Below are 19,825 nucleotides of genomic sequence, written 5' to 3'. Positions count from 1 at the left end.
GGTGCCAGGTTTGTTTGATTTCCTCCTGCCAGCATCAACATGAGTGTGTGTGTGTTTGTGTGTGTGTTTGCTTGTGTGTTTGGGGGAGGTGAGGCTGGAGGAGGCCACCCATGTCTTCAGTCTATTTCATGAAGAGAGGAAGGAAAACGCAGACTGACGCCTGATGATCCCTCAGGGTGTAACAGGACTTAAGAGATGGTTTAGAATCAGAGATGTTTCAAATCTGTGAGATGAAAAATGAACCGTGATACCTTTTCTGAACAACAGAGGGCGCTGTCCTGTTGGACGTGATGATGAGGGAGTGACTGTTTTAAGGTCTGTTTCAGGGCACCCTTAGTGACTGTTTTAAGGTCTGTTTCAGAGCACCCTTAGTGACTGTTTTAAGGTCTGCTTCAGGGCACCCTTAGAGACTGTTTTAAGGTCTGTTTCAGGGCACCCTTAGTGACTGTTTTAAGGTCTGCTTCAGGGCACCCTTAATGACTGTTTTAAGGTCTGTCTCAGGGCACCCTTAATGACTGTTTTAAGGTCTGTTTCAGGGCACCCTTAATGACTGTTTTAAGGTCTGTTTCAGGGCACCCTTAATGACTGTTTTAAGGTCTGTTTCAGGGCACCCTTAGTGACTGTTTTAAGGTCTGTCTCAGGGCACCCTTAATGACTGTTTTAAGGTCTGTTTCAGGGCACCCTTAGTGACTGTTTTAAGGTCTGTTTCAGGGAACCCTTAGTGACTGTTTAAAGGCCCGTTTCAGGGCAGCCTTATTGACTGTTTAAAGGTCTGCTTCAGGGCACCCTCAGAGACTGTTTTAAGGTCTGTTTCAGGGAACCCTTAGTGACTGTTTAAAGGCCCGTTTCAGGGCACCCATAGTGACTGTTTTAAGGTCTGTTTCAGGGCACCCTTAGTGACTGTTTTAAGGTCTGCTTCAGGGCACCCTTAGTGACTGTTTTAAGGTCTGTTTCAGGGAACCCTTAGTGACTGTTTAAAGGCCCGTTTCAGGGCACCTATAGTGACTGTTTTAAGGTCTGTTTCAGGGCACCCTTAGTGACTGTTTTAAGGTCTGCTTCAGGGCACCCTTAGTGACTGTTTTAAGGTCTGTTTCAGGGAACCCTTAGTGACTGTTTAAAGGCCCGTTTCAGGGCACCCATAGTGACTGTTTTAAGGTCTGTTTCAGGGCACCCTTAGTGACTGTTTTAAGGTCTGCTTCAGGGCACCCTTAGTGACTGTTTTAAGGGTCTGTTTCAGGGCACCCTTAGTGACTGTTTTAAGGGTCTGTTTCAGGGCACCCTTAGTGACTGTTTTAAGGTCCATGAACATAAACTGGATCTCTGACACCCTTAAAAAACATCACAAACTCATTGTATTATGAATCCAGCTTTGTGCATCCAGCCCTCTCATGAGTGTGTTGTTGTATCCCTGCTTGCCTTCATAAAGTTGCTCTCTAAAGGTCTGTTGTTGTTTGTTTTCCACCTCCGGGTGCGTTCAACAGAACAAAGAGGAACGCTGTTTTTGCATCTGATCGTTGGAGGATGTTGCAGATTGCTTTTCCAGCGGGGTTCCAGGAAGCTTTTTAAACACACTTTCTGAGGCACTCTGCAGATGCACTGTTATTATGTGATGGACAGAGACAGCATGACAGAGTGAGAGAGTTTAATGGGGTCCTTATTGCACTCTGGTGCCCCATCGAGAGACTGAAAGAATCTGAGCCTGAAGAAAGGGCACGCTCACCCAGCCGTCCATCATTAAGTATTCCAACTCTGCTGTAATCTGTCTCATTAGATCATGAGGCTCACCCAGCTCTGTCAGAGGACTCCACGTCTCAGACCTCATTTTTAATCATCCTGCTTAATAGATCAGCAGCAGCATGCTGCAGCAGGGATGTGACCTCGGATGAAATCCCAATACTCAAAGGTACCGGTTCATCTCGGAGCCCTCGCCTCTCCTCCTCCTCTGTGAGAGAGATAATGACACAGTAATGACTGCAGCAGCCTTTACAGCCGCTATGAAGACAACACATTGAATGAGCTTAATTGAAGCTGTCATAAGAAAGAATTTAACAAGCAACCAGGCACCAGACTGCATGATTAATGCACGACGCCTCCATGATGTCACACATCGGTTTGTGGACTGCATCTTAAAAAGCCTCTAGTTCATATCTCAAGTTCCCATGCACAGACCACAAATACATCAAATGTGTGACAAGCTCTGAACAATCCAACACGCCAGTTATGACGAGCAGAGACACAGATAACTGCTCAACGAGACAGATTAGGCTCCAAAGGCTCCAACACCACAAACACGGCCCAGAGGTTAAAGTTCAGAGACTGTACAGTTGTCATGAAGAGAGGAATGAGCTGTAGAGAGAGTTTTTACCACAGTGTCAACAGGCAGAGGGGACATGTGACCGACTCCTTTAAGGCGCTTTTCGACCAGAGGAACTTTACCCTGGAACTGTGTGCGTTTCGACCGACGGACCCAGGGTGAAAAAGTAGTTCAGGGGTAGATAATCTCCCCCCTAAAAAGCCCCTGCTAGGGAGATAGTACTTTTCAAAGCTCCCAGGGCTTTTGGGGGGCGGGGCCTGCAATGCTGAACGTGTCTGATTGGTAGATTACATCCAGTGTTTTTATTCCGCCCGCTGTCCACAATAACATCACACACCTGTGATTCTCTTGATTTCTCTTTCTTTCATTAGTTTTTATTTGTTCTATCTTTTTTGTATGTGTGTGTACTTTTCAAAAGAAGAAGCTGTGAGTCTCTTGATTTAGCAGCTTGTAACAGTAGTCTTCTCTCAGCCCACCGTGAATGCGTCTCTCTCCCGGTGTTACGGTTTTAAAAGTGACCTTGTAAACTGGAGACCTTCAGCTGAACGTGTCAGTGTTTGTGGAGTTTACACAGCTGTTGAAACACAGAGGGAGTTCCTGGGAATGCAAACTAGTTTAGTTTTTATTAAGATTTCAAAATGTCCTCATCAGATATTTAATGATCGTCTAAAGACGTTTATGAGGGATGCATCCGGCTGAGAGTCTCCAGTTAACAGGGTCGCTGTTTAAACCAAAACACCGTCCGATCTCTCCCACGGCTTTTTGAGTTCAAAAGGATTTTAAAGCCGTGTTGAAACGTCTTTGCTACTCGCGCTTATCTCCTCTCACGTGTTGATTCAGTGAATCCATCTGTGATGAAATATAGCACCATCTAAAACAGCCCCAGCTGAGTCTCTTCACGCTAACAGGCTAACTGTTGTGTTGCTCATAATGATACCTGCCTGTTCGTCTCCTTCTATGGTGTCATCTGTGATGAATGGCCCTCTACTGGTCAGGTAGTGTTGTGCATTTACTTTTTATTTCCTCCATATGTCACTGGCCTGATTTGCACAATCTAACCAGACAACAATGGGGGCACAGGAACCTTTTAGTTCAGGGTAAAGTAGTTCTGGGGGCTGAAAGACCCCAGAACTCTTGGTTGAAATGCACCTTTACTCAGATTAGTTTGACGTGTATATGGTCGTCCCTGGTGTCTCTCTTTCTGTCTATAATTAATCACTGTTGTTATTTGGTTTTTATCAATCAGAAGCATTCCATTCTACTCTGCTTTGGTCTGTTCCGTTCCATTCTCCTCTCTGCAGATTGGTTTGATATGACTTGTATGATCAGGAGACACGTTCTAGTGGACACTCAGTGAACTGCAGTCGGCTTTATTTCTCAGCTCTTGATGTCGCTGCTTGTTGGCCCTCCTTCATCTCCTTCATTCTGAGAGTCTCCTCTCCTTCCTCTCCTCTTATCTCGGCTCCTTTCCTCTGGTCTTGGTGTCGCGCCAGAGGATTGTGGAGTGCCACCACATTCCAGGTTGGCACTCTTGTCTGAACACGGCCGAGGTGCAGACATTAGCCAGAGCCGCCTGCAGAGAAGAGACCGAGCACCCATCTGCTGCCAGAGCCGGGGAAGGGAGACGTCATTTATTACCTCTACTGATGCGAAAAGCAGCTCCCGTCACTCTGGAGACGGATTGTCCTGCGATCGCCGCTCTCCGTCCACAGTCAGCACGTTTGGCTCAGGGTTGTGCAGCCGAGGCATTTTCCCCCTCCCTCTGTCTGTTTAACCCATCAGCCGGTCCTCTCCACAGATCATCTTTCAGACAGTTTGGAAACAACATCCCACTTCTTTCCTCTGCTTCGTCTCATATCTGTCATGAATCTCTGCTGAGGCGGCGTCTCCGGGCCTGCTCGGGGGAGATTTAACCATGCAGCCAGATTCAGCCTTCTGAAACAGCCGACCCTTTCATCTGAAACATCTATCAGACTGTGTGTTTAGCCTGGCTGCAAACTGCTGAGCTGCTCTGTTCCACTCTGACTTAATCTTCCATCTTTGGCTCATAATGCTGGAAAAATATTGCCGAGTGTGACCCCAGATGTTTGACATTACTGCTCCTTTAAGTTCAGTCCGATAATAAATCCTCTGTTAAATTCAGCTCATGCACTCTGCAGAGAAGTTACGCTCTGACTTATGTAAACGGTTAGCTTTAGGCCGGCTGTGTGTAGAGTCTTTGTTGCATTTAAAAGAACTAACCTTATATACAAACCTTGAACGTTTCTCCCTCATTACTGGATTAGAGCTGCTTTTTAAAGAACCACAGAGAGCCAGCTTTCTTTACCTGAGCACAGCCTAATCCGTCTTAATCTAATAATTGCTCCCATATTCACCATGTCTCGTTAAAGCACAGCTGCAAGGGACGGCCGAGGCTCCAGATTGCTGTGCACTATGGGTAATAATAATACCCATGGTGCCTTTCATGGCGGCGTTTTTTTATCATAATGTTTGAGTCCGCTCTCCGTGCGTCTTTCTTCCCTCCCCTCCTCCTCCTGTCAGCTCGTCCTGTCCTCGGCGTGCAGAGATGCATCAGTCCGCCCGTGTTTCAACAGTCGGCCTTTTATGAGTGGGTGTTGAAAACGGGTGAGAGTTGGCCGTGCTCAGATGTCTCTATTTTGGATCCGGACTGACAGTTATGAAGCGTGGTGTGGAGGGACGGAGCGGCAGAGGGTGACGACAGACGCGGCTCTTGTCTTCATGCGCTGAAGCTCCGCCTGTCCCGAGGCATGCAGAACATACAGAGCTGACATTTATACATCACACGCTAACGTGGAGCCGCAGGACAGGAGAGGGGCCGACTGTGCTCTGAAACTTAAGCACACAGACGTCTCTAACTTTGTTATTTAGTGTCTTTATAAATAAGATCGTGTTAAACTTGAGAAACACTGTCCCTTTAACTTTCTAAATATGAAGATAATCGGAGTGAACTGGGCGTCGTCAGGCTTTGATATTTATCCATAAGATGCACTCAGAGTTTTGGCAGCTGTCTGGCTGTTTACCCGCAACGTTGGCATCATCCTTCACAATATTATTTACGGCTGCAGGTGTTCAGTGTCTTCTGTGGTCGTCTATTTCTGTCTGCACAAGTTTTCTGCAGACGGATCGGTTTCAGTGAGTCGTTCTGCGGTGATATTCAGCATTTCATTCATGACTTTAGGAAGAAACAGAAGCATTGCAACAGAAGAAGCATGCGTCGTATAACCCCGCTATGATTTGGAGCTTGAGTTGATAAATCAGAAGTTGAAGGAGTCTGATCTTGTTCGAGGTTTCTGCCTTTTTCTGGGCCTCCTCTTGAGAGGACGGGCCGATGGATAGGGTAGGAAACAAGGAAAAGAGAGAGTAGGAAACAAGGAAGGGGATGACATCCTGCAGGGGTGGGGCCTCATGGTGGTGAGTGAACAACTAAAGCCTGGTTTATACTTCTGTGTTGACTCATGCAGTCATTGTGCGTTGGACTAACCCCCTCACTCTGCATTACTCCACCCAAACACTAGAGACACAAGAGAGGAGACGTAGGAGGATGCTACCCAGTGGACCAATCACAGGGCTTGCAAACTGTGTCATGCACATCAGTCTACATGCATAGACTTCTGTGTAAGAACTGGACTACATGGACTTATGGTGTAGTATGTAGATCCAGTCCCATCTTGCAGACAGGACTGAACCTAGTAGTCAGTTAAGTGGAGTGATGGTTAAAGCTTCATTAGGCGATTTTATTTGACTGTGTACAAACTGAGCATGAGCAGGATGTCCAGTCCATTTGGACTCACCAAATCCCAACAAATGTTCTCCTCAGACTCTTTCCAAACAGAGCAGGTCTAGACCGTACTCTATGTTCTATTATTAACAAAGACATCAAGACAGGATCAGATCCAGTCCCATCTTCCAGACAGGACTCAGTCTGATCTCATCTTAATCCACCATGAGCAGAGCACTTTGCAGCATTTAGCAAGTTACAGTGGCAAGGACAAACTTCCTTTAACAGGCAGAAACCTCCAGCAGGACCAGACTCATGTTGGACACACATCTGCTGAGACTGTCTTGGAGAGAGGGATAGAGGGAGATGAAGAGAGAGAGAGAGATGATAGTGGAGAGATGGATAGTAGTAGTTGGAGCAGCTGGAGTCTGGCACGTCCACAGCAGCAGAGATCCAGAGGAACCTACGAGACAAGGGAGCTCAGGGACTCCAGAAAGGTCTATGGTTAGTAACTGTTGTAAGGCGCCTTGGGGGAACTTTGATTTGTGGTAAAGTAGTGGAAGTTGACAAACCTTCAGCTGCCGTGACCTCCCTGAACTTTGTCTTTGCACATTACACAAAGCTTCACTTCATGAAGACTCTCCACCAGAGACTCTTTGATGCAAAGACATCTGCACACTTGAGATCTGGAACTTCAGCCAAGAATGAAACAAGAAGAACGTCATCCCTCATGAGGTCGTGTGTGTAAGTGTTGGTGTCTGTGCTTCAAAGCGGAGCTCTTCTTTAAAGCTGGACGTTATTCCCTGCGCTTCACTCGCTCTGCTTTAACGGTGATTTATGATGATGCATTTTTTCCTGCATGCTGTATAATGGAGATTTATACTCACGCTCCTCGGGGCTAAACTAGTCCCAGTCCTGAGTGTGAGCCTGGAGCTCGCTGCAGGCGGCCTGTAGGACTCATAATGAGGCGGTAAATTCAGTAATAGGTGGTCTATGAAAACACAGTGTGAGGAGAGAGTGGGCGGAGTCAGAGCGAGCCTTTGATGCTGTTAATTGGTTTCCTGGTGAGCTTATTAAAAGATTTATGGCTGACACACACACACACACACAGACACAGACACACACACACAGACACCGTTACATGTGTGTTTTGTTGTCCTCTGTCATGGAGACCATATGGAGATCCTCTTCATTCACACACTGAGGGTTGGTGACAGGTAGCGGCTCGTTTAACAAACAGTGAAGTCTGAAATGTAGATTTGTTTTGTCACCTGTCACTGCAGAAACTCAGACGATGTTTAATTAGAAAGAAACGTAAAGGGGGGAAGTATATTATCATTCTTTGTGCTGCCTCAAAAACATCATTCATTCACGCAGTGATTGAGATGAAGGTGTAAATTTCATTCATGTTTGACAGCCTGAAAATTAACACGGACAGATGTTAATTTGCATGTTTCCTCACTCGACATGTTTTATTTCTTTATTATTTTATTTTATTTCCACATAGAAAAACTTAACCAAAAAGCAGACTTTAAGCTAAATTAGAATCTAAAAAAGTGGTTGAATAAAGTAAGAAACTGTTTCAGCAGTACATTTACTATTAATCCACTAAATGGATGTTTCTGCTAAAATGTTAGATTTGTAAATAAGACAGGACAGAAATTAGCAGCTTGGCTTTCCTGAAAATCATCTTTGAAGAACAGAGAAGTGTGGCACGACATTGTACGACAGGACACAACGTTAAACATGAGATACGATATGGTTCGATACATAATATGACAAGTCACAGCATGACACGAAGGTACAACGCGACATCACAATACACAAAAAGATACGACACGATGACATGTTACGACAAGACATAACGTGAAAATAACACAAGATACAGCGCGAGAATATACGACACAACAAGGTACGACAAGACACGAAAAGATACAACACAATGAGACGAGTTACGACAAGACACAACCATTGACTGTATAAATAATGGACGTAGTATCCGTGACGTCACCTATCTGTTCCTGAGCACTGTTTTGAAGCCAATCAACGGCAGCAGCCATATTGGAAATGTTGAACTCAACCAGGCAGAGTGTGACGTAAAGAGGAGGAGTTTGAACCTCCTAGCCAACAGCTATGTGTTCCCGACCGGGAGTCAAGTCAGTCATGTCCTTATTTGGGCAAAAACTCGTTATCTTAATATCTTCTGAAACGTCACGTTAGAAAAAAATTCACCCCCCGTACAGTGTGTGCCGATAGAGAGATTAGCTACCGTAGAGCCAAGCCGTTTTTTGAACCAGGCTGTAAACATGATTATTTCTGCTGCAAAGATCGTCTTTTTCCCATTCATGTCTATGTGGTTTCCGGTGTTTCTGCAGCCAGCCTCAAGTGGATTCTGGATGTATTGCAGTTTATAACACTTCTGCATGGGCTTCATAGTTTGAGACCGGAGGTTGCCGCTTGGACACAACATGAAAATAACACAAGATAAACCAGGGACTCTCAACCAAAGGTTTAAACAGTGGGCAAATAGAGGCATAACAATAATTGACACACTGATTGAAAGAGGAGAAATCAAAAGTTTTCTAAAACTAAGGAGAGAATATGACTTAGAAAAAAATGATTTCTACATGTACCTACAAATCAGAGATTATTTTAATAAGGAGATAAGGCCTGGTTCCCCGTGTGAATTAAATGGACTGGTTGTAACACTGTGTAATGCATACAGAGGTACAGTTAAGAGAATAATTTCGGTGTTATATCAAAATATGGTGAGAAATAGAACAACTTCCACTCTGTACATTAGAGATAAATGGGAAAAGGAACTGAAGAAAAAAATAACCATGGAACAGTGGCATAACACGTGTAGGACACAGAGTAGATCATCAAGCTCTAGAATGTGGAGGGAATACGGATGGAGAAATATTGTGAGATTGTTCATCACACCCAAAATCAAAGGAAAATTCTCAACTGTTCCACAGCCTTGCTGGAGACGGTGTGGTGAGCATGATGTTGATCACGCTCATGTATTTTGGCAATGTGTTAAAATGACTGAGTACTGGGATGAGGTGTGGAAAGGAATGACAGCAATTTTAGGTTATAGGCTTCCTGAGACGTGTGAAGTGCTGTATCTGGGAGATTTAACACAGGAGAATATACAAAGCAAAGACATGTACCTGGTTGGGCTACTACTACTGGCATCAAAGAAAGCAATAACAAGAAAGTGGTATACGGAGGACCCCCCCACTCGGAGAAACTGGTTGGACATTGTTGAAAAACTACACGATATGGAGAACTTCACACATAACTTAAGACTTCAACAATCTGCCTGCCAAGAAAAATGGAAAAAAATGGACAAACTTTATAACCCATCAAAAAGTTTGAAGAGAATGGTTGATTTTAAAGGAGGCTAAACTGACGTTTGTTAACTGACACCAATGTTTGTTTGATGTGTTTGTTTTGATGTAACCTTATCAAGAAAAGCAAATAAAATATAAGTTATAAAAAAAAGAAAATAACACAAGATACAGCATGACATGAAAAGATACGATACGACATGGACATGACACAACAAGATACGACAAGATACGATACGGAACAACCAGATATGATACGACAAGATACAACAATATACAATACGATACAGCAGGACAAGCTCCGTGTGACATGACGAGATACGATATATGATTTGACACGACAGGATATTGAATGACACATTCCGATATTGCTACAGTAGATTGTGATTCAACACGATAGGAAAGGATATGATGTAATGTGATATGATTGCCCGCTCCTTTTTAAGTGTTTGGGTGGTTTAACTACAGGTTTAAATATAGAGAGAATTTTTATTGCAAGAAAAAAAAACACAAAACAAGAAATCTAATCTGATTTATTGAGAAAGCCTGAACTCAGTTTCTGTTTTTGCAGACTGATTTCTGGAGGATTATTTTAAGTTCTCTGTAAATGAAACGTGCTCCAACATTTCTCCTCCCTGCATTCGTTCAGTTTGTGTGAAGCCGAGATAAAAAGCAGCAGATGGGTTTGAAGCAGCCGTAGAGTCTCACCCAACATCCTCCTCAAACACTCCATCAAGTAACGTTCACAGACGGCACGCCGCCTCCCAGCTGAGCTCGCAGCCAGGGAGGGAAGGAGCGAGCCAAATCCAGCACGCAGGATGGTTTCATACGTACAGTCAGCATGCTGTGTGTGTGTGTATGTGTGTGTGTGACAGTGTGTGTGTGTGAATGAGAACACGCAGATGAGGTGTTTTCTCAAACCCCAGGATGACAGACAGACAGACAGAGAGTAAATCTGCCAACTTTGCAGCACCGTTCAAACAGAGAGGCACAGTGACCTACATCTCTCACACACTCAGCAGCTCCGCCTCCCTCGCTCTCTATATAAACACACACACGCACACACTTCAACAGCACACACACACACACACATCACAAGAACACACTCACAGCTATCACCCTGACCAAATCAATGCCGGTTATTCCTGCTGTCTCTGAGTCACAGAAGAATACAGGAAACGTTTGACTCTGAGGCGTTTCAAAGAGATACGCTATCCTCTCGCCCGCTGAGAGCCCTTCAAAGTAAGAGCGTGTAAAAGAGAGAGTGAGAGATGAAAGGGAAACAAACAGAGAGATCAGGGAAGACAGGACGGGAATCTCCCTGTGACAGAAACGTAAATACTTCAGGTGATGGGAGTGAGGCGAGGAAACGGGTCAGAGGGAAACTGAAGGTTGTTTTTAGATTTGATTTCTGCAGAATGAATCGGAACGAGTCACTGAAGGTGTGACGGAGAGGGTTTGACCACGAGATCTGCAGGGAGCAGGACTGAACACATCCAATAGAGCTAGAAAAGAGCGATTCAATCAATTCAAACTACTTTATTAAACCCTCTAGGGGAAGTTCCTAATTTGGGATTTGTCTGTGGCAGCTCAGGAGAGAATACCAGATTTCCAAATGTGCTTTTACCCGACGGTCTTCTAGATCTAGTGTAACTGCTTCTACCTTTCAGCCGTCTCTGTCAAACTTCCTGCCACTTTCAGACACCTCTCGTATCGGCATGACTGTTGCTACTTCTGTTTCATATTCCTTTAAAGCATCTTCGTGGCGATGACAAGTTTTTAGATGACTTCTAAGACTCATGGTGATAAACTTGAGGACCTTTTCCTCCTCTGGGAATCCTTCCTGCACATGTTTTGCAAACTGCAGCTGTTTTATCCTCAGAGACAGTTTCAAACTTCCTCATGGTGACGCTTTTGTTGACTCTAGTTAGCTTATTCTGCTCAATGGCGAAACCTCATCCTGCCCCCTATAGTGTGGGCGTGTGTTGGCTTGTTAGCAGGTACACTAACGCCGTTCCTATCAGCTGTTTTTATCAGATAAAATGTGATTATCTGAATATTAACTAGAAATAAAACAGTCCCATTACAGGCTGATGATTAATGTATCGTGCATCCCTTTAAGCACGCTACACATCAAACCTACATCATCCTTCTTACATGGACTCCAGCTTTGTTTTAAGACGGGATACAAATATGAATTTTTGATCTCTGTGACGTCACCCATCTGTTCCTGAAGCCTTGTTTTGAAGCCGATGGTCGGCGGGTGCCATATTGGAAATGCTGAACTCAACATAACTTCTGTGGAGCGGGTGTGAGGTAAAGAGGCGGGCCTTAAGCCTCCTCGCTAACAGCTACAGTGTTCCCGCCTGTCAATCAAGTCAGCCACGCCCTTATTTGGCAAAACTCGTGACTTAAGTATCTTAAAAAATAACAAGTTATAATAAACTCACCACGTAGAGCAGGGGTGTCCAAACTTTTGTCAAAGAGGGCCACATATGTTGTTGTCAGAGTACCTCTGGGTCAGTGGCTCCGACTGAGACTTTGGAATCTTAAAAGTTATTCATGAAATCTCTATTTAATAACAATATTTTAATTTTTTTCTCAATAAATCAGTAACTAGGAAGTCCTCAGTTCTCCACAAGCCATGTAAACATGAGCAAACGTTATCTTCTTATTGAGGAAAATGTTTTTCATAAGGGTCGGACAATGTGGGAAAAATATTGTCATTATTTTCCTATGGCAGGATCACGATCTGGGTTTCATCACACTTCTTTTTCATGTTGTTTTTAAGACTTTACTGACCAGCAGACGACATTTTAAGAACAAAATAATTATTTTCCTGAGTTCTGAATAATTTTTATGCACCAAATTTTGCCTTTTCTGTACAATTTCATAATTTTGATCTTGTCTTGTGGCATGTCTTCTGAACTTTTAGAGTTTATCAAGAAAATGTATCAGATTTCACATCATGATAAAAACATTAATTTGAAAACCTGTCAGCTTTAAGAGTTCTTGTGTTTCTTCTTTATTGCCGTCTTGCAGAATCCCCAGTGCTTTGGCTTTAGACAAGTAGTCCATATGATGTTTTTTGAGATGTTTCTGGATTGACTTTAGTTTTGATTCAGCGCTTGAAAAAAACTACAAATGTTCAGATGATTCAGAAGGTGATTAATTTCTTTGCTATAAATAACACAATTTAAGATGGAAGCCTGGGGCCATAAATAAATGGACCTTGGGCCGCAATTGGCCCCCGGGCCGTACTTTGGACATGCCTGACGTAGAGTGTGTGCTGACAGAGAAATGATCTCTTTAGACCTAAACCATTTTTTGAACCAGACTGTAAACATGTTTATATCTGCTGTAAAGATCGGCTCTTTGAATGAGTGTGTATTACCCCTTTTCGACCGAGGCAGTTTCAGGGCCGGTTTGGAGCAGGCGCTCAATTGAGAACCGGTTTCGACTTTCAGTGAACCGGCTACCGGCCAGGAAAACCGGTTCTAGAGTGGCTCCAACTCTTTGCTGGTCTAGAACCGCGAACCACTTACGTCAGGGGCGAGGGGCGGGGTTGCCGTGATCAAAAACACAAACCAATTGTGTTTCCACCATTGTCCTGCAGCCCAAAAATATTAGAGACTAATGGATTCCAAGGCAAAGCGGTGGTCGGCCGAGGAGACAAGGGAAAGTTCGCGCTAGCGCTGCTGGGAAAGGAGGTCTGGTAAATCTGACGTCATGATGTGCCTCTTCCACGGGCTCGAGCTTGGTGAAAAACAAACGGGTGCCATGTTGGTTTGCAAGTTCAACCAGCTCCAAACCAGCCCAGAAATAAAACCCGGTTTGCATTGGTCAAAAAGAGGTAATAGTGGCTCTATGGGCTTTTGGGGCCGTTTTCTAGTGGACACTTGAGGAACTGCAGCTTTGAACACTTCCACATTGGCTTCATGTCTCATGGCTGGAGGTTGCTGCTTGGTTTTAAAGTTTAATGTAGACATAAAGTGATCGTGCATTTCCTTATCTGATAATTTGAATACTTTCTTCAATACTCGATTGATATTTGGCTGTCGAAGAAGTCGTTAGTCGCAGCTCTGTAACCGATCAATCACTCATGTCTCTGTTGACTGACTGACTGAAGTGAAACGTCTTTATAAAGTTTGTCAGAGCTGCAGAAAACCGTGCCGGGCTGCAGCTCTCTCCTCCAGAGACTCTGAAGTCCTGACTCCGATAAGATCGATATGCACTCTCTGTGAAACGCTTCCAGCAGAAACACTAATGCACCCGGATGAGCTGCATGAAATATTAGTAGTTCCTCCTTTTTAAAAATAGTCTCTCTGTTTCCCTGGATCCAGATGAAGGTGTGTGTGAGAAGTTGTTGGGAGACAGAAAGTAGGTTAAAGATGGAGGAGGGGAAATATCTGCACACCAGTGTTCTCCTCCTCGACTCACTGCTCCGGCGACCCCATTAGGCCCGACTCAGCCGTCAGCGCTGACAGGTTGGAGTCGTGTGAGAGTCGAGCTGACAGCCAGGACCTGAGATAACGGTCTCATCAGCAGCACACGATGCAGAGTGTGTGGAAACACTCTGAGTGACAGAGAAGGAGGAATATATTCACTTTATTTACAGCCAAACCAGCAGGCAGAGCGAGGGAAGAGAAGAAGAGTCTGGAGCTGAAGTATTAGAATAATTTATGATTTTTTTAAAGACATTTTTAGAACAACATTGTTAAATTTGTGCAGCCGGAGCTTCTTACATGTCAGGATTTGATGCTTTCTTATATCTGATGTGAATCATACATCTGATAGTGAGCTGCAGAGTGAGTCTGCTTCATCTAAAGACATTAAAATGGGATCAATATCAATTATTGGACAAAGTATCAGACGTTTCTGCAGACTCTAAACGACTCACAGAGACGTCTCAAGAACTTTTAGAAATCACAAGAGCTTTAATTCTTCACTTTATCTCATCGGACAGATCGTGAGAGCAGATCTGTCTCCAGCAGACCATCACACAAACACACACACACACACACACACACACACACACACACACACACACCAGTGTTATCTCTGACACTGCTGCAGGGCGACGTCACACATCAACACACACACACAAATGTCTGCAGCTGAAAAACACACTGTGGAGCTCAAGTAGCCCGTATATATATGTGTGTGTGTGTGTGTTAGTGTGTGTGTATGTGTGTGTGTCAGATTTAACAGGCAGCCTGTCAGTGGACCGTGTCGGAGCGAGACAGCTGCTCAGGAGTGTTTTTGTGTGTGTGTGTGTGTGTGTGTGTGTGTGTGTGTGACTCGACAGCAGAGCGAGGAGTCTGATGCTGATGAAGCGTGAGACAGAATCCAAAATATTAACATGCACTACATTTTTTATTTGTAGCTTCAGTTTGAAGAGAAGCAACTTTAGACAAACACTGTGCTGTGAATGTTAAAGCTGCACATCTGTATCATGAAAACATCAAAGCAGGTTTTAAAAACAGAAAATAGATGTGCATAGAAACATTTAATTATCCAGGAAAAGTGACAGCTCATAAACAATTCAACAAACAAAAATTTAACTGGCAGTCAGGGTTTCAAAACAATCAGAAGAGAAGATATTATCATGTCCTGTCCCAAGATACTGAATTAAAACAAACAAACATAAAAAGATTATTTTAATCCAACTCAAACATATGACTGTCATGAACCTGAGCACAGAAAGGTGGACACAAATGCAACGCACCAGACCAGAGTTCCAAAATGCAAAGGGTTTAATCCGGTACACAGGAAGGCAGTCAGATCAGGCCGAGGTAACAGACAGACGTGAGGCAAAAGGCGAGGTCGAAAAAGGCAGGCAGAGCTCAAAACCGGCTAGACTGTCATGTAATGATGAAGATAGAATGCTGGGACGAAGAATGTAACAGTACAACGAACCGGCAATGAGACAGTGAGGAACATGAGGTTAAATACAAGAGGTAACGAGGGTGATGGGAAACAGGTGGGGAGAAACAATCAGGGAGCAGGTGTGACCAGACAGGAACACAACTGAAACAGAGACAAGGGTTAGTGATTTCAAAATAAAACAGGGAAGACAAGACATGAAGGTGAAACAAGAAGACCAGTTTAAAAACAATGACAGAAAGGTGTGACGTGTGGCAAAGATGTTTCATGCAGGAGAGGAAGCACGTCTGATATGATGAAGCATGTAATTCAACACGGTGTGCAATAGAGGGAGTGATCTGTATTCAATGTGCTGCTGTCTGCATCAACTGTGACGACATGGAGGTTAACGAATCATGTCTGCAAATATGTCCAATATGCTTTCATTTGATCTGAGTGTTACAAGGGGTGAAGCTCCACTCCACTCCTGATTCCAACAGAGACTCTGTCGTGCACGGTTTGTCATTCTTCTATCTCTTTTAGAACTCAAGAAGTTATTTTGTGCTCTTCATAAATCATGAATCAGATTGAAGAATCAATGAGCAGAACTGGAAGAGGAATCAGAAACGGTACGCAGCTTTAAACATCAGGCAGAATGAGTTCAACAAACACTGTGCTGCACATTTTACAACCAAACTAATCCCCCTCTCTCTCTCTCTCTCTCTCTCTCTCTCTCTCTCTCTCTCTCTCTCTCTCTCTCTCCCTCCTTCTCTCTCTGCTCCGCCACTCTAAATGAAACCATCCATCCGTGATCTCTCTATTTTCCCCTCCTCCTCCTCCTCCTCTCCCTCAGCCTCCAAATACTTTAAACACCATCATCTACATAATTAACAGATCTGCATATTCCAATGAAAGCTGTGAACACATCTTCATCCAAACACCAAACAGAGCGACTTCAGAAGAGAACCAACAGCCAACGAATCAGACGACATTAAAGTGACGGATCAATTATTCACTCTGAGCTGTGAGTTCACAGAGCGAGGCGAGCTAACGTCTTATTTAGAGAGAGCAGGCGGCAGGTCAGACAGGAAAACATGACATACATTTTTCAACAGGGAGAGGATGGGGAGAGACGACGCTGCTGCTGCTGCTGCATCCAGATGTGCAGGAAGAGTTCAGACTCTGAATCTGAATCTCCCTCCTCCTCAGGCTCAGGTTCAGGTTCAGGTTCAGGTAATGAGCTCCTCTGAAGGAGAGACAGCAGCAGCAGAGAGGAGAGAGAAAAAACAACATATTTCTACTTCCAGAAATTTAGCAACCACTGCAGATTCCTGCTGCTTAGCTGCAGAGCTAACATCACAGAATTAACATTCCTGCAGGGATGGACTGACAGAGAGAGAGATCACACCTTACCACTTTACAAGAAGAGCAGGTCTGCAGAAACTGAGTTACAATATAAACCAATGACTCTCTGGACCTGAAGCATCTCTGCTGACAACAAAAGGAAGCTTCTGGACTTGCAAATTAATTGTTTGCAGATAATTAGACGTGAGCGAGAAAATATACAGAACCTGACTGTCCTGCAACTTTTTCATTAATTTTTTTTTTTTTTACTTTTTATTAGAGCAAACAAGACAATGCAGCAGTAAGACTCAAAGAAGGATCTTATGCACAAATATTTAAAAAAAAAAAAAGTCCATAGTATAAAAGAGAAAAGTACATTTTTTTTCAAATTAAATAAATAATTGAATACAAAATAAATAAATACAGACATAAAATTTTAATAAATAAAACACTTTAAAAAATAAATAAACAAAAGTTCAACTCATAAATGCTAATAATTGAATAATATTAGAAAAACAATGAAAAAGGACACAAACTTTAAATAAAAAGTAAATAAATAAATATAAAAGTTAAATGAATAAATATGAATTATTAAAAAATAATAATTATAGTATTAGAAAAATAACAGGAAAGGTATTAATTCAATTAAAATACTAATTAATTAATTATTTTTAACAAATAATAATAGAGCACTTTATTAATAAGATATATCACAAATCAGTCCATCAGAAAGTCTGAATTTTTTAATTTAAAAAAAGAGAGCAGAATGCAACAAAACAAAATGCTGTTATCTTTTCCACGTTATTTATGTTTACATCAGGAATGTTAAGATTAAACAAAATGATCTGCAGATATATTGAGCTGTCAGTGATTCATCGTCATGTTTTTAGCTGCGTGTGCATGTGTGTGTGTGTGTGTGGGTGCACAGAGAGGTCAAGCGTCACAGTGAAACAAAGTGTGTTTTTAAATTGTGAAATCAAAGCTCAGATTGAAACGCTTCACGCTCAGCTGTGTTTGTGGACCGAGACGCCGAGGAGATAAATGTGAGAGAGGACGAGGACTGAGGAGTGCAGAGGTCTGCTGACAGAGCTGTCACTGCCTGTCAGCACATTACCACAGATCTGTGTGAGTGTGTGAGTGTGTGAGTGTGTGTGTTCTGCACTGTTACACTGACTGCTCTGCCTCCTGAAAAACTAGCATGAAGAAATCTTCTCTAAAAATCAATTATTTTCTTGTCCCGTGAACAGGATCATAACTCTCCAAAGAGCAGATACATGATCTGCACGATCAAAATCACAACTTTAACTTCAAACTACAAGGATAAATGTGTAAGTGAGACATGCATAAATATCTTAGATGAAAACAAATGCATGAAACAAATAAGGGTGAAAAGTTTAGCACAATGTGATAGAATTAAAAAGTCAAATAAGCTTTTTAAAGCTCATTTCAGCAGCGAGGCAGCAAAGCAGAAGAAACACATCAAGAGAGGACATTTAAAGATCATTAAAAGGAACCATTAAAGCTGAGAGACGCTCAGAAACAAACTAAACAGAAGCTCAAATGTATTAAAAAGACATACTCTGAGTTTTAGAGGACTTTCAGTTTTCTAGTGAACCATCAAAAGTGTTAAATCAGAATCTCTGATCTCTGAACGAAGCCCTGAGAGGAGATAGTCGAGGCACATCTCTTCATTATTCAGGCGCTGTGTTTTTCTGCCTGGCTGACCCTCTGTCAGTGTTTTTAACAATGCGGCGTGTCAGCAGCAGTTTGTGATTTCTGACGTGAATCATCAGCCGAGCATGAAGCTGAAACGTCCAAACACAGAGGTCAGGATGTCTGAGTGAACCCGGCAGCAGCAGAGACGTTAAACAGGACGGACTCTGACCAGGTGCAAGCTTCCTCTCAGACCACGACCACAGCTGCTTTACATAGACCAAGGTCTGAGGTTGTGATTTTAAATCCCAAACTAGTCCAGGTCTGTAGTTTATTAATCAGTCTTTAATGGTTTACTGAAAGGTGAGACCTGCAGGATGATGGTTCTGTCACGCTTTTGGACGCTTGTTTCGTCCTTGCAGGAAATTAAAGATAAAGGACTTTCATGTTTTAACATGAGCTAGATCCTGTGCTATCCTAGCTTAGCATAAAAGCTGCAAAGTGGAGTAAACAGTCCGCCTGGTTCTGTCAGAGGTCTGAATCTGTCCACACTCTAACACTCACAGTTTAATCTCATATCTAGAGTCTTAAATCAGCAGCAAACGTAATGTAAAGCTTCTAATAAAAGCCTGCCCCAATTAAAGGCAGGGTCCCTTTTAGTGGCCTGGTGTGGACGTCAGTTTTGTAAAATAAAAGCCTGTCTCAATCATATATCTCACTGTATATAAAATGGACGTCATCTTGCTCGGCTCGAAGTGAGGCCGCCACAAAAACTGCTCCCCCTAGTGGCTGGCTGCAGTATAGGTCTAAAACTCTGTCTCCTCCATTCATTTGAATGGGGCTGCGGTCAAACTTAAAAAAATAAATACATGTAGTACGAATGTTTCTCACATCTGTATGCTGTGGTGGTATGTGGATATTATTTGACTGTTTTGTGTTCAAGGCCTCTTTTTTTCAGAAAAGTTTCTTTCTCGTTATTAGAGGTTAAAAAACAGGGTTTTACATCCGGGTTTACTTTGATTGACAGCTGCTGTAGAGAGAAACTCCTTAGGACCTCGGGACGGTGTAGGGGTGGAGCTTGTTACAAATTCCCTACTGTGCAGACTCTGGCTGCAGAAAATTTACAAGATGGCAGCTTTCTGGAACGGGATATTTTGGCTTCAAAACCGTACAATGGGAAAAGGTGGAGCGACAGTTTGTGGTCTGAATTAGAAGCCTGTATGCATTAACTGTTATTAACGCCACACGTCATATTCACTGAACAGGGGGTCATGTTTGTGCAAAAGAAAGTAGCAGGAGGAGCGTTTACTGTTGCTTTAAGAGAATGAGAGGAATCATAGCTGAACTTTAACGTACGTTTACGAAAGACGGTGAAAAGCTGACCGCGTAGCATCGGGGAGAGGACGGTTAACGATCATGTGGACCGTATCAGACTCCTATGAGCAGATCAGGAGGAAAGCTGGTGAGTGGCGGATTGATGACAGAGAGCTCATCTTTGCAGGGCAGAAGTTTTATTCAAGAATTGATGCGTGTCCCAAATAAAAGCCTGGGGCCACT

The 19,825-nt window shown here is 43.2% G+C and overlaps 1 protein-coding gene across 2 annotated transcripts in view; it reads left to right on the top strand.

The window, feature by feature from the left end:
• The window catches only part of ptk7b (protein tyrosine kinase 7b), a 111,646-nt gene that overhangs the window by 52,965 nt on the left and 38,856 nt on the right, over nt 1–19,825 (top strand). Inside the window, exon 1 of one of the 2 annotated variants that reach the window (XM_034682096.1) lies at nt 15,483–15,582. The exons of the other annotated variant lie outside the window; for it this stretch is intronic. The gene's annotated coding sequence lies outside the window, so the exon portion shown is untranslated. Of the gene's footprint in view, nt 1–15,482; nt 15,583–19,825 lie in introns of those variants that run through there. 2 annotated transcript variants of the gene reach the window in all.

The sequence above is a fragment of the Notolabrus celidotus genome, chromosome 4, assembly GCF_009762535.1.
Source record: "Notolabrus celidotus isolate fNotCel1 chromosome 4, fNotCel1.pri, whole genome shotgun sequence".
Taxonomy (NCBI): Eukaryota; Metazoa; Chordata; class Actinopteri; order Labriformes; family Labridae; genus Notolabrus; species Notolabrus celidotus.
This window is presented reverse-complemented; position numbering and strand designations above follow the sequence as displayed.